A 14,513-nucleotide genomic window follows, 5' to 3' on the forward strand; every position below is an offset into this window, starting at 1 on the left:
TTCTTTTATAATTGGTATAGATCGTATGATAAACGGTTTTAAAAATTGATATAGTTAATCCGTCGCTTGCATTACTGATGAGGACTAAAAAAAGGAATGAATGGTTGTAACACCCGGGCTTTTGATGACGTGTTTAATTGCTTAAGTTTGAGTAATTAGGGTATAGATCCCTTGTTTGATTTACTTTGTAAAGAGATGAAGAGTTATATGAAGTTTTGTTGTTATATTTTAAAGATGTTGAGATGTTCTTTTGATGATGTGAGGATGATGTGGGATTTTATATCCGTATTTGAGTTTGAGTATTTGAATAATTCTAGATAATTATTTGAATGAGAACGGTGAACTCGGAAGTGAAATCTGAGTCCGTTAAGACGTTTTTGAAATTTTTGACTTTTTGACGATGAATAGTAAAGTACGGCTATTTCGTCTTTTTGTCGACTTTCAAAATCTTACGTGCACGTCGTCGAGAAATATTCTTAGTTTTTCGATACGAGTCCAATAATGAAAGTTTTTATTTTTGGACGACGAGTGAATAGTAAACCGGGATTTCTCGATAAACGAACCGAGCTCGTTTATCAGAATTTCGAGAACGAGCTTGTATTTTCTATATTTATATAGAATTACGAGTGTAATGAAAGTGAGTAGAGGTTGAGAGGGCGAGTAACGAATAATATGGGTAGTTAGTCGTTAAAACGAGATGAAACGAGATATTTAACGACTAACGGGTTAATATCCTAAATATCTAACCTACCCTACCCCTAACCACCCCCCAACTGCCCACTATCCCTCTATCTCACCTAACTCACGCTATATCAGCCCACACCACACACACAACTCACATATTCACACACACAACACCTAAAACACACACTACACACGCCATTTTCCATTTAAGCTTGGACGGAGCTTTTGACCTCCGATTTGAGCACCGAGACGAGCGCCGATCATCTTTTCGATCACGTATCTAAGTAGGTAAGATCTCTACCTACGTTTTGATGGTTTTCTTTTCGATTTTCGTCGACGTCGAAAAACGTCGATTCTCGACTTTATTTTGAAACGACGTCGGATCGTCGTGAAATTTTAGTATGTTGTTCTTGGGTAGATGTTGAGCATGTTTAATGAAGGGAGTAAGAACGGAACGAACCGTAGCTATGAAACCCATGAGGGCAGCCCCGTTTTTCACATATTAGCTTGTCTTTCGATTTTTGTTTGATCGTTTTGACTTGATATTTGTGCTTAGGGGTATGCTAGGATCGATATATATTAAATTCGTATTTTTTCAAGCACGAAAATTGTATAAGTTTTTAGAGCATGATTATTTAAATTCGTGAAGTTTGGGACGTTGCATAATGAATATTATTGCGTATATGTGTTCTACGATATCACATGAGCATGCTAATTGATTTACAATTTATGGATGATAATTGGTTGAACGAAATTAAAACTGGAATTTACAGCAGTTTCAAGCTTATGTTTCGATGAGTTTTCATTGCTTGATGACTCTGAAATTTTAGTATGTTTATCTATGATATGTGTATTTCGTCGCTGCAAAATTTCATGTCTTTTGGATGATGTTTGCTATTTTAAAGATATTTTGAAAAATCCTTGACAGAATCTGTCAACTATTGGTAGACTTCACAAAAACGTTTATATCTATTAATCCATGAAGGATTTTGCATCACCGTTTTTTTTAAACGAAACTAGACTTCAATACTTTTCTAAAAACATAAGATTTCGATTTTTATGACCTCTGAAACAGAGCAGTTTATTATTTCAAAAATGCCCTGTTCTGCTGTCATATTTGTCCAACAGTAAAAGTGTATGAGTTTCATTGTTTATTTGGCAGATCATATGAACGTTTTCTCTTGTGAAATTTTAACCAAATCTTCAAGGATACCTTTAGTTTTGGCTGATTAAATTTGATGGAATTTTATTAAGGTTTGCCTTGGTTTCTAATGGCCTAAACAAAATTTGCAGAAACTGTCAATCTTTGACAGCCTGCACTAAAAGAGCAATATCTCCAAAAACCTTTAACCTTTTTGGTTAACTACCATTTTTAGAGTGAACTACACTTCATGAAGGTTTTGAGATCATTTGGTATGAGAGTTTATGATGATTGAGTTGGTTGTTATGAATTTTTAAAGATGACACAAAAACAGCAAAACTTTCTAGAAAACAACTTGATTATATTTGTTTTGATGGATGATACGATATGACTAAATGGTGTGAGTTGTGAGAGTTATGATTAACGCACATAAATGTTGGTATCTGACACTCGAACAATTGGTGTCGAGTATAAATGATAGTTTACTGATAAAGAGTTTTGATGATTTTGAATTGTTTGGTTTGCGTTGAAAAGATGTCAAGATGTTAAGTTTTGAGTCGAGAGACGAGTTCACGTAGTGAGATTCACGCGATGAAATCTCGTGGCTGACATTATATATGAATGGGTCATGCCGAAATTTTTAGTGAAATTAGGATTTGAGCATAGTCAATTCTTGTTGACCCGTGACTCAAATACATGCCTAATGGAAAGTTTAACTTTCTAATTGGTTAATTAGACGAGATGAGAGCGAATAGATCTGCTAAGAAAGTGGACTTTTCGATGTGTTAAATATTTCTTTTAATTGAAGTGCTGTTAATTATAACATAAGAATGTTATAATTAATGAGTAATGACGAGAGATAATAATTGTTATATTGATTAACAATCAAGAGAGATGAACATTAGAGATACTAATGTTTCATAAAAGAGATTAGATTATTAATCGAGGTTTCTTTTATAACTTCTCACCAATTCTTCATAACGATGAAGGTCCTTTTGGGAAGTAACGACTTGAGGGAGAGAGTGACGTTACTCATTGATACAGAGACACAACGAGGTGGGCATTACTTTTACTATACGTATATAGAGATCCCCTGCTTGTCGTAGGCCTCTTATACGAATGAATGCATGAGATGATTTAACTGTTAATTTCAGTTTTATATATCTATCAAATGAATTTAATGTTACATTTGAGCAAGTTATTTCGTTACAAAATATTTGAGTTAAAGTTATTTCAAGTATTGTCTTGCCATAAAATGTTTAAATTTTAGTATGATATCTATCTGCTTTGGCTTTGCCAATGATGCAATCGAATTCGGGTCCTGAGCAGTTGATAGCTATCCTGCCAGGGCTAGTGTACACCAGTGACCGTGAGTCATCTAGCGGGTTGGCCGGTCAAGTGACCGTGAGAGGTGGCCACCTCTCCGGCACACAGTTTCAGATATGATAGATTACAAAAGAACTTAGTCTGATCAGACGAACTTTAAGAATCACAAATGAACTTAGTAAGCTTGGGCCTTTTTAGCGAAAAACTCCCTTGCTGTACTGTTTATGATGGCATGACAATTTACAGTTTTGAAGCATGTATTTTTATACCTAGGCATACGTGCCCACTGAGTGCTTTTGTACTCAGCCCTGCATATGTTTTCTAAATGTGCAGGTTGAGCTGATGTGATGATGGTGCTGCAATGAGCGGAGTCTCCAGGGTTGTTAATAAATAGTTAACCTGTCTAGAATATGTCTTCATACATATGTCTAGCTACTTTCCGCTGCAAGATGTTGTTGATGTTATAGTATGTTATGTCATACTTTGAGTCTTAAGAGAATGGTTTCATATGATGTATAACTTGATTAATGATATTAATTAAGTTTTATGCTGTCTTTCATAGACTGTTTTCAATTGAGTATTAATGAATAAAAATGACGAGTTTTATTAAGATGAGTAAGTTTTACGGCTATAAATGACGCCCCTTTTCTTCCCCTTCTTCTTTAACCCCATCCCTAGTCGTGGATCACTCGGCCTAACTATCCCTAGTTAGGGCGGGCTGTGACAGAGTGGTATCAGAGCGAAGGAAAGCTCTGAATTAGAAGTCTTGAGTTTAGTCTAGAATGAGTCACTAGACTAATAGTTATTAACAACCGTGAGCTCAGCGCACCATCACACCAGGCTCAACGAGGTATGTAAAATTTCAAAGTTTATTTGACGTTAAATTTTGAAGAGCACGATGTTGAGGTTATATGATGAGTTATGATGTTATGCTTTGAAGATGCATAGTTTGAGTTTGAGGATGACAACATGATTAATAATGAGTTATTATGTTGTAAGAGCATATGTTGATGTAACATGATGAATCATGAGAGAGTTTATATCATATGATGTTATATGATTGAGGATGCATAATTATGAGTTATGATGTGATGTATTTGAGATGTTTTGTGATGAGAATTGTTTGAGCAGTTGTGATAAGTCACGATGATTTAGATGAAGGAATCTAATGTCATTGTTAAGAGAGATTTTCTACTAAGTAGAAGGATGAAATGAGAACTTAGAGCTAAAGCTTGAGAGAATTAGCAATTGCTTTAAGTACTTGTTGGTTTGAGTTATGAGTTTGAGTTATGAGCTTGAGTATAATAGCATGATTAATGATGAGTTATTAGCATGCTGCAATGAGATATTGTACGATATGTTGAGTTATTTTGTGACGCGAGTTTTGCTCACGCAACCTTAATGGTACTTGAGGAGGTATCATGAGCCATAGTCTTTGGAGATGGCTTTGAGAGAGAATTGTTGAGTTGTCTTACTGAGTCACGATGATTTAGATTAAGGGATCTAATATCATTGTTTACAGAGATTCCCTACTAAGTAAAGATGGGACGAGATGAGAATTTAGATGTTTTGAGCTTGAGTTTTAAGATAACAGTACTACTTAATAGGAGTTTTGCTAAGTTATGTTTTGTTTATTTCTGTTGCTGGAGCCAAGTAGAGTTAGTTCCTAGAGTCACCTTTAAATTCTCCTTATAGGTTGGCCAGGACTGTTGGCACTGCACGAAAGTGGACTGTTGTGAGATCGAACTCAGGAAAGATCGGATACGAGGACGAGGCGTACAGTATGTGGTACAGAGATACCCTAGCAGATTTTCAAACACATGTTCATAGACTATGAAAGGATGAAAGCCTTATGGTTGTTACTAGACTGGATGGCATCGTGCACCTAGTCCCCGTGCTACCAATCGAGTGGTAGGATTGAGCAAGGAAGAAAGCCACTCAATATGATGGGACATGTTGTCTTGAGCATCGGACCCACAGGAGATGAGATTTGTTACAGATACCCAGATTTTCTATGCGGATCTACTGACCGGATGCTTGTTTTCTACCAGGGACTCTAGAAGAGTGTAGTAGATATCGAGTCGATCCTTGAGTATCAGTTACCAAAGATGATTATAAAATGATAAACGATAATGAGGATGAGAAGTAGCCGAGGAGGGCTAGAGTTGATGAGGATGAGAAGAGAATCCGATGTAGGCTAGAGCTAAGGATGATCTTGAGAGTATGAGCAGTACACCTTTGTTTTTGATTAGTTGCAATTACATTGCGATGTATATAACTTACTTAGGAGATACTGGTACTTGAGATTTTGACATGATGATAGATAAGCATGCGAATATAGTACCCTACTGATGTTAAATAGATGGATGTTCCTAGTGTGCTAAAGTAGCAACTAGATGAGTTAACTGGTAGCAGTTACCGTAGGAGGTCCAGACCGAGACATAGTACTATTAATGGTGTCGGTTTAGAAGGGACATTACGATAGATACTATGGTTTTTGTAGGGTTTAAATAACCCCTTTATGTAAGCCCTCTAAAAAGAGGCATTCTACTGATGGATATATTAGGTTGACCAGAGTGGTCTTTTTGTTAGCATTTCGTGAGTGCTTATTGCCTTACAGATGAATGTTAAGGTGACCGTGAGGGTTTTCCTTAAAGTTGAGTTAGTAAATTGAACTTGAGTTTTGAGGATGCTTAGAGCGTTGGTCGAGTTGAGTTTTTCTTTTGTGATTACAAAATGCCTCAAAGATGTCGTCAAGAGTGTGATGTGAAGGATAGGCGGGATAATACTCCGCCACCACCACCGCAACATGAGAGGAGAGTAAAAAAATATTGAACTTTCGAAACAAGAGTCTAGAACATAGGACCCTGAGTTTAAGCTTTTAGCTTGCTGGTGTGAACTTAAGTTTTGTTATGTATAGTATGTTGAGGGTTTAGAAGATACAGAATTTCCAAGTTCGGGATAGTATATCCCGTGTGACTGGGGAGTGATTATGTTGGACCTGGCCAGTCCGCATGATCCAAATCTCAGTAGACGTGTTTTGGGTTTATAAACCCATGTGTTTCAACTTTCGGTTGAAAAGCCAGATGGGTTCTTACTCTAAGTCATTTTTGTTCGACCTGGTAGTTACTTCATTCCACCCTCTGGTCATTCATTTGAGTCTCTTGAACAATTTGTTTTGATGTCATTCTAGGGTTGAACCCTTACAACTTTTGAGTTATCCTAGTAGATTCTTTTGATGTATAAGACCAGTGAGAGGCACGTCAGAGGACTTTAACACCTGAGCAACTGGCAAACTACACTTGAGAACAATTGAAGACTACTCTTGAGAAGTATGTACAGAGGAGTACAGTAAGCAGCGAGAGGCTGATTATCGAAGTTTGATGCAAGGAAAGAAATCGGTTGTAGAGTATAATCGAGAATTTTGTGAGCTAACACGTTCGCTCATCAGAAGATGGATACTGATGAAGAGATGTCTGAGTTTTAAGTGCCGGTTTAAGGCAGGACTTTAAGGTAGTATGGGCAAGTTATTGGATGCACCAGTTAGAATCCTGTTTAATACAGGAGCATCGCATTCTTTAATTGGTTGAAGCATGTTACCTTCAAACTCGAACCAAAAACGAGCTAGTCCCAAGTTGAGAGTAATCACTCCTGTAGAAAGAGCTACTACAGTTTCTTACATGATTTCTAGCTTAGAGCTTGAGTTAGGATCACTAAAGATGAAAGCAAGAACCTTGCACTTAATGCCTATGTGGAACGTAGACATTATTCTAAGGATGGACTGGTTAGCAGAGAACTTTGCCCCGATTGATTGTAAGAAGAGACAGATAACTTTTCAACCACCTGGGAAGGAACAGACATGTTTTCACGGCATTGATAGAAAGAAGAGAGTTCCAATCGTTTCGGCACTTCAGGCGTCGAAATTGGTAAAGAAGAAAGGAGCACAAGCTTACCTAGTTTACTTGAATGATGAAGGATAATCAAGTAAAAAAAATAAACTTTGAGGATGTAGCAGTGATAAGGGAATATAGAGATGTATTTTCCGAGGTTTTACCAGGATTGCCACCAACAAGACAGTTGGAGTTCACTATCGATCTAGAACCTGGATCAGCACTAGTGTCGAAGGCACCCTATAGAATGGCGCCTAAGGAGCTACAAGAGCTGAAGATTCAGCTGCAAGAATTGCTCGAGTTAGGTTTTATTTGACCTAGTGTTTTTCCCGTGGGGAGCACCAGTACTTTTTGTCAAAAAGAAGGATGACACGTTGAGAATGTGCATAGATTATCGAGAACTGAATAAATTGACACTCAAGAACAAATATGCTTTACCGAGGATAGACGACTTGTTTGATCAATTAAGAGGAGCGAGCTTTTTCTTAAAAGTTGACTTGAGATCAGATTACCACCAGTTGAAATTTTGACAAAATGATATACCTAAGACAACTTTTCAAATGAGGTATGAGCACTATGAGTTCATAGTTATGCCATTCGATTTGACGAAGGCACCAGTAGTTTTCATGGATTACATGAATCGAGTTTTCATCAATAACTGGATAAATTTGTCCTAGTTTTCATAGATGATATTCTCATATATTCGAAGAATGAGCAGGAGCGCCAAAACATTTGAGAAAGATGTTGGAAACACTAAGAGTTGAGAAGCTTTTTGCCAAATTCACCAAGTGCGAGTTTTGGTTGAACGAAGTAACTTTTCTAGGACATATTGTATCCTCCGAAGGAATTAAAGTTGACCCCGTCAAGGTACAAGCTGTACATGAGTGGAGATCACCAACTACGCCTAACGAGATTCGCAACTTTTTAGGCTTAGCAGGATACTATCAGAGGTTTATTGAAGGATTTTCCATGATAGCAAGACCGAGAAAAGAAGCTAAGAACAATTGGAAAATGGAGTGTGAAGAGAGTTTTTAAGAGCTTAAAGGAAATTTACTACAGCACCAGTACCGCTAGTCCCGAAAATAGATAAAGAGTATACCATCTACACAGATGCGTTAGAGAATGGGCTAGGATGTGTTTTGATGCAAGAAGGAAGAGTTACAGTCTATGCATAACGATAACTTAGACCCCACGAGATAAATTATCCAACGCATGATTTAGAGCTTGCAGCCGTTGTGCATGCCCTGAAAATTTGGAGACATCATCTCTACGGAGTTAGATGTGAGATTTTCACGGACCACAAAAGTTTGAAATATTTTTTCGAGCAGAAGGATATTAACATGAGGCAAAGGAGATGGCTCGAATTAGTAAATGATGTTGACTGCAACATTAATTATCACCCTGGCAAGGCCAATGTAGTAGCCGATACATTGAGCCGAAAGGTCTCGTCAAAGTTAGGATGTCTTCTCACGAGAGAGAATGAGCTTATAAAGGACTTTGACAAGATGAGGATAGAGATGATAAAACCACCAGAGACGATAGCGAGTATTGTTGCGACGATGCCTAGTTTGAGGAAAATGGTGATTGAAGCACAAGGAAAGATGAGACAATGAACAAGTTACGAGAAAGGATAAGAGCAGGAGATCTCAAGAGTTACAAAAAAAAAAAAAAAACATCAGACAATGCTATCTTATTTGAGGGGAGAAGATGCATTCCCCGCGATGATGAACTTAAGAATACGATCATGAGTGAGACTCATGACACGCCTTACACCGCCCACCCAGGAGGCACAAAGATGTATCAGGTTGTGAAAAAAGAGATTTTTGTGGGACGGAATGAAACAAGACATAGCTTCGTTTGTAGAGCGATGCTTAGCTTGTCAGCAAGTGAAAGCATTACACCAACGACCCTATGGGAAGTTAAAACCGTTGGAGATTCCCGAGTGGAAATGGGATCACATAGCAATGGATTTTGTGACAGCTTTACCCAAAAGTCAAAGAGGAAATACAACAATTTGGGTGATTGTAGATCGACTAACAAAATCTGCCCATTTCATACCGATCCTAATCGCGTATGGACCAGATAAGTTATCACAATTGTACGTTCGTGAGATTATAAGATTGCATTGAGTACCGGTGTAGATCACCTCAGAAAGAAAAAAAAAATTTACATCACGTTTTTGGATGAGTTACAGAAAGAGTTGGGTACAAGGATGAATTTTAGCATAGCAGGCGATAGAAGATATTATAGGAACTACTATCCTTGATAGAGGAGTACATCAGGAGAATGTGTTGCCACTAATTGAGTTTGCCTATAAGATGTGAGACAAAGTTTCGAGATTGGAGACAAAGTTTTCTTGAAGGTTTCACCCTCAAAAGGGGATGAATAGATTTGGAGTTAAAGGACAGCTTAGACCCAGAGTTATAAGTCCTTACGAGATATTGCAAAAGATAGGTCCAATAGCGTACAGGTTGGCTTTGCCACCTAGCTTTGGAAATGTGCATAACGTGTTTCACGTGTCACAATTGAGAGGATATATATTTTCGACCCAAACCATGTGGTTTACTAAGAAGAAATGATCTTAGAACCAGACTTGAGTTATGAAGAGAGACCTCAGATGATGCTAAATCATAAAATTTGGCAATTGAGTAATAAGTCGATTGCATTGGATAAGGTTCAATGGAGATATGATAGTTAGAAAGAAGTGGAAAGAGAGCTTGAGGATAAGATGTGAGAGAAGTATCCGAAACATTTACAGGAGGTACAAATTTCGGGACGAAATTTATTTTAAGGGGGAGGGTATGTAACACCCGGGCTTTTGATGACGTGTTTAATTGCTTAAGTTTGAGTAATTAGGGTATAGATCCCTTGTTTGATTTACTTTGTAAAGAGATGAAGAGTTATATGAAGTTTTGTTGTTATATTTTAAAGATGTTGAGATGTTCTTTTGATGATGTGAGGATGATGTGGGATTTTATATCCGTATTTGAGTTTGAGTATTTGAATAATTCTAGATAATTATTTGAATGAGAACGGTGAACTCGGAAGTGAAATCTGAGTCCGTTAAGACGTTTTTGAAATTTTTGACTTTTTGACGATGAATAGTAAAGTACGGCTATTTCGTCTTTTTGTCGACTTTCAAAATCTTACGTGCACGTCGTCGAGAAATATTCTTAGTTTTTCGATACGAGTCCAATAATGAAAGTTTTTATTTTTGGACGACGAGTGAATAGTAAACCGGGATTTCTCGATAAACGAACCGAGCTCGTTTATCAGAATTTCGAGAACGAGCTTGTATTTTCTATATTTATATAGAATTACGAGTGTAATGAAAGTGAGTAGAGGTTGAGAGGGCGAGTAACGAATAATATGGGTAGTTAGTCGTTAAAACGAGATGAAACGAGATATTTAACGACTAACGGGTTAATATCCTAAATATCTAACCTACCCTACCCCTAACCACCCCCCAACTGCCCACTATCCCTCTATCTCACCTAACTCACGCTATATCAGCCCACACCACACACACAACTCACATATTCACACACACAACACCTAAAACACACACTACACACGCCATTTTCCATTTAAGCTTGGACGGAGCTTTTGACCTCCGATTTGAGCACCGAGACGAGCGCCGATCATCTTTTCGATCACGTATCTAAGTAGGAAAGATCTCTACCTACGTTTTGATGGTTTTCTTTTCGATTTTCGTCGACGTCGAAAAACGTCGATTCTCGACTTTATTTTGAAACGACGTCGGATCGTCGTGAAATTTTAGTATGTTGTTCTTGGGTAGATGTTGAGCATGTTTAATGAAGGGAGTAAGAACGGAACGAACCGTAGCTATGAAACCCATGAGGGCAGCCCCGTTTTTCACATATTAGCTTGTCTTTCGATTTTTGTTTGATCGTTTTGACTTGATATTTGTGCTTAGGGGTATGCTAGGATCGATATATATTAAATTCGTATTTTTTCAAGCACGAAAATTGTATAAGTTTTTAGAGCATGATTATTTAAATTCGTGAAGTTTGGGACGTTGCATAATGAATATTATTGCGTATATGTGTTCTACGATATCACATGAGCATGCTAATTGATTTACAATTTATGGATGATAATTGGTTGAACGAAATTAAAACTGGAATTTACAGCAGTTTCAAGCTTATGTTTCGATGAGTTTTCATTGCTTGATGACTCTGAAATTTTAGTATGTTTATCTATGATATGTGTATTTCGTCGCTGCAAAATTTCATGTCTTTTGGATGATGTTTGCTATTTTAAAGATATTTTGAAAAATCCTTGACAGAATCTGTCAACTATTGGTAGACTTCACAAAAACGTTTATATCTATTAATCCATGAAGGATTTTGCATCACCGTTTTTTTTAAACGAAACTAGACTTCAATACTTTTCTAAAAACATAAGATTTCGATTTTTATGACCTCTGAAACAGAGCAGTTTATTATTTCAAAAATGCCCTGTTCTGCTGTCATATTTGTCCAACAGTAAAAGTGTATGAGTTTCATTGTTTATTTGGCAGATCATATGAACGTTTTCTCTTGTGAAATTTTAACCAAATCTTCAAGGATACCTTTAGTTTTGGCTGATTAAATTTGATGGAATTTTATTAAGGTTTGCCTTGGTTTCTAATGGCCTAAACAAAATTTGCAGAAACTGTCAATCTTTGACAGCCTGCACTAAAAGAGCAATATCTCCAAAAACCTTTAACCTTTTTGGTTAACTACCATTTTTAGAGTGAACTACACTTCATGAAGGTTTTGAGATCATTTGGTATGAGAGTTTATGATGATTGAGTTGGTTGTTATGAATTTTTAAAGATGACACAAAAACAGCAAAACTTTCTAGAAAACAACTTGATTATATTTGTTTTGATGGATGATACGATATGACTAAATGGTGTGAGTTGTGAGAGTTATGATTAACGCACATAAATGTTGGTATCTGACACTCGAACAATTGGTGTCGAGTATAAATGATAGTTTACTGATAAAGAGTTTTGATGATTTTGAATTGTTTGGTTTGCGTTGAAAAGATGTCAAGATGTTAAGTTTTGAGTCGAGAGACGAGTTCACGTAGTGAGATTCACGCGATGAAATCTCGTGGCTGACATTATATATGAATGGGTCATGCCGAAATTTTTAGTGAAATTAGGATTTGAGCATAGTCAATTCTTGTTGACCCGTGACTCAAATACATGCCTAATGGAAAGTTTAACTTTCTAATTGGTTAATTAGACGAGATGAGAGCGAATAGATCTGCTAAGAAAGTGGACTTTTCGATGTGTTAAATATTTCTTTTAATTGAAGTGCTGTTAATTATAACATAAGGATGTTATAATTAATGAGTAATGACGAGAGATAATAATTGTTATATTGATTAACAATCAAGAGAGATGAACATTAGAGATACTAATGTTTCATAAAAGAGATTAGATTATTAATCGAGGTTTCTTTTATAACTTCTCACCAATTCTTCATAACGATGAAGGTCCTTTTGGGAAGTAACGACTTGAGGGAGAGAGTGACGTTACTCATTGATACAGAGACACAACGAGGTGGGCATTACTTTTACTATACGTATATAGAGATCCCCTGCTTGTCGTAGGCCTCTTATACGAATGAATGCATGAGATGATTTAACTGTTAATTTCAGTTTTATATATCTATCAAATGAATTTAATGTTACATTTGAGCAAGTTATTTCGTTACAAAATATTTGAGTTAAAGTTATTTCAAGTATTGTCTTGCCATAAAATGTTTAAATTTTAGTATGATATCTATCTGCTTTGGCTTTGCCAATGATGCAATCGAATTCGGGTCCTGAGCAGTTGATAGCTATCCTGCCAGGGCTAGTGTACACCAGTGACCGTGAGTCATCTAGCGGGTTGGCCGGTCAAGTGACCGTGAGAGGTGGCCACCTCTCCGGCACACAGTTTCAGATATGATAGATTACAAAAGAACTTAGTCTGATCAGACGAACTTTAAGAATCACAAATGAACTTAGTAAGCTTGGGCCTTTTTAGCGAAAAACTCCCTTGCTGTACTGTTTATGATGGCATGACAATTTACAGTTTTGAAGCATGTATTTTTATACCTAGGCATACGTGCCCACTGAGTGCTTTTGTACTCAGCCCTGCATATGTTTTCTAAATGTGCAGGTTGAGCTGATGTGATGATGGTGCTGCAATGAGCGGAGTCTCCAGGGTTGTTAATAAATAGTTAACCTGTCTAGAATATGTCTTCATACATATGTCTAGCTACTTTCCGCTGCAAGATGTTGTTGATGTTATAGTATGTTATGTCATACTTTGAGTCTTAAGAGAATGGTTTCATATGATGTATAACTTGATTAATGATATTAATTAAGTTTTATGCTGTCTTTCATAGACTGTTTTCAATTGAGTATTAATGAATAAAAATGACGAGTTTTATTAAGATGAGTAAGTTTTACGGCTATAAATGACGCCCCTTTTCTTCCCCTTCTTCTTTAACCCCATCCCTAGTCGTGGATCACTCGGCCTAACTATCCCTAGTTAGGGCGGGCTGTGACAATGGTGCAATTGATACAAAATTGATAGTTTAAGGTTTAAAAAATTATTTTTGATAGTTTAGGATATAATTGATAGTGCGAATATAGTTTGGGGATTAAAGTGATATTTACCCTTAATATAAGGGAATAAAAATATACAACATAAATTATAATAGTACACAATTGACCTTGTTAAGTATACGAGGGATATAATAATTAAATTAAATTTTATAAAATAAAATTCTTTTATAATTGGTATAGATCGTATGATAAACGGTTTTAAAAATTGATATAGTTAATCCGTCGCTTGCATTACTGATGAGGACTAAAAAAAGGAATGAATGGTGCAATTGATACAAAATTGATAGTTTAAGGTTTAAAAAATTATTTTTGATAGTTTAGGATATAATTGATAGTGCGAATATAGTTTGGGGATTAAAGTGATATTTACCCTTAATATAAGGGAATAAAAATATACAACATAAATTATAATAGTACACAATTGACCTTGTTAAGTATACGAGGGATATAATAATTAAATTAAATTTTATAAAATAAAATTCTTTTATAATTGGTATAGATCGTATGATAAACGGTTTTAAAAATTGATATAGTTAATCCGTCGCTTGCATTACTGATGAGGACTAAAAAAAGGAATGAATGGTGCAATTGATACAAAATTGATAGTTTAAGGTTTAAAAAATTATTTTTGATAGTTTAGGATATAATTGATAGTGCGAATATAGTTTGGGGATTAAAGTGATATTTACCCTTAATATAAGGGAATAAAAATATACAACATAAATTATAATAGTACACAATTGACCTTGTTAAGTATACGAGGGATATAATAATTAAATTAAATTTTATAAAATAAAATTCTTTTATAATTGGTATAGATCGTATGATAAACGGTTTTA

The sequence above is a fragment of the Salvia miltiorrhiza genome, chromosome 7, assembly GCF_028751815.1.
Source record: "Salvia miltiorrhiza cultivar Shanhuang (shh) chromosome 7, IMPLAD_Smil_shh, whole genome shotgun sequence".
NCBI lineage: Eukaryota > Viridiplantae > Streptophyta > Magnoliopsida > Lamiales > Lamiaceae > Salvia > Salvia miltiorrhiza.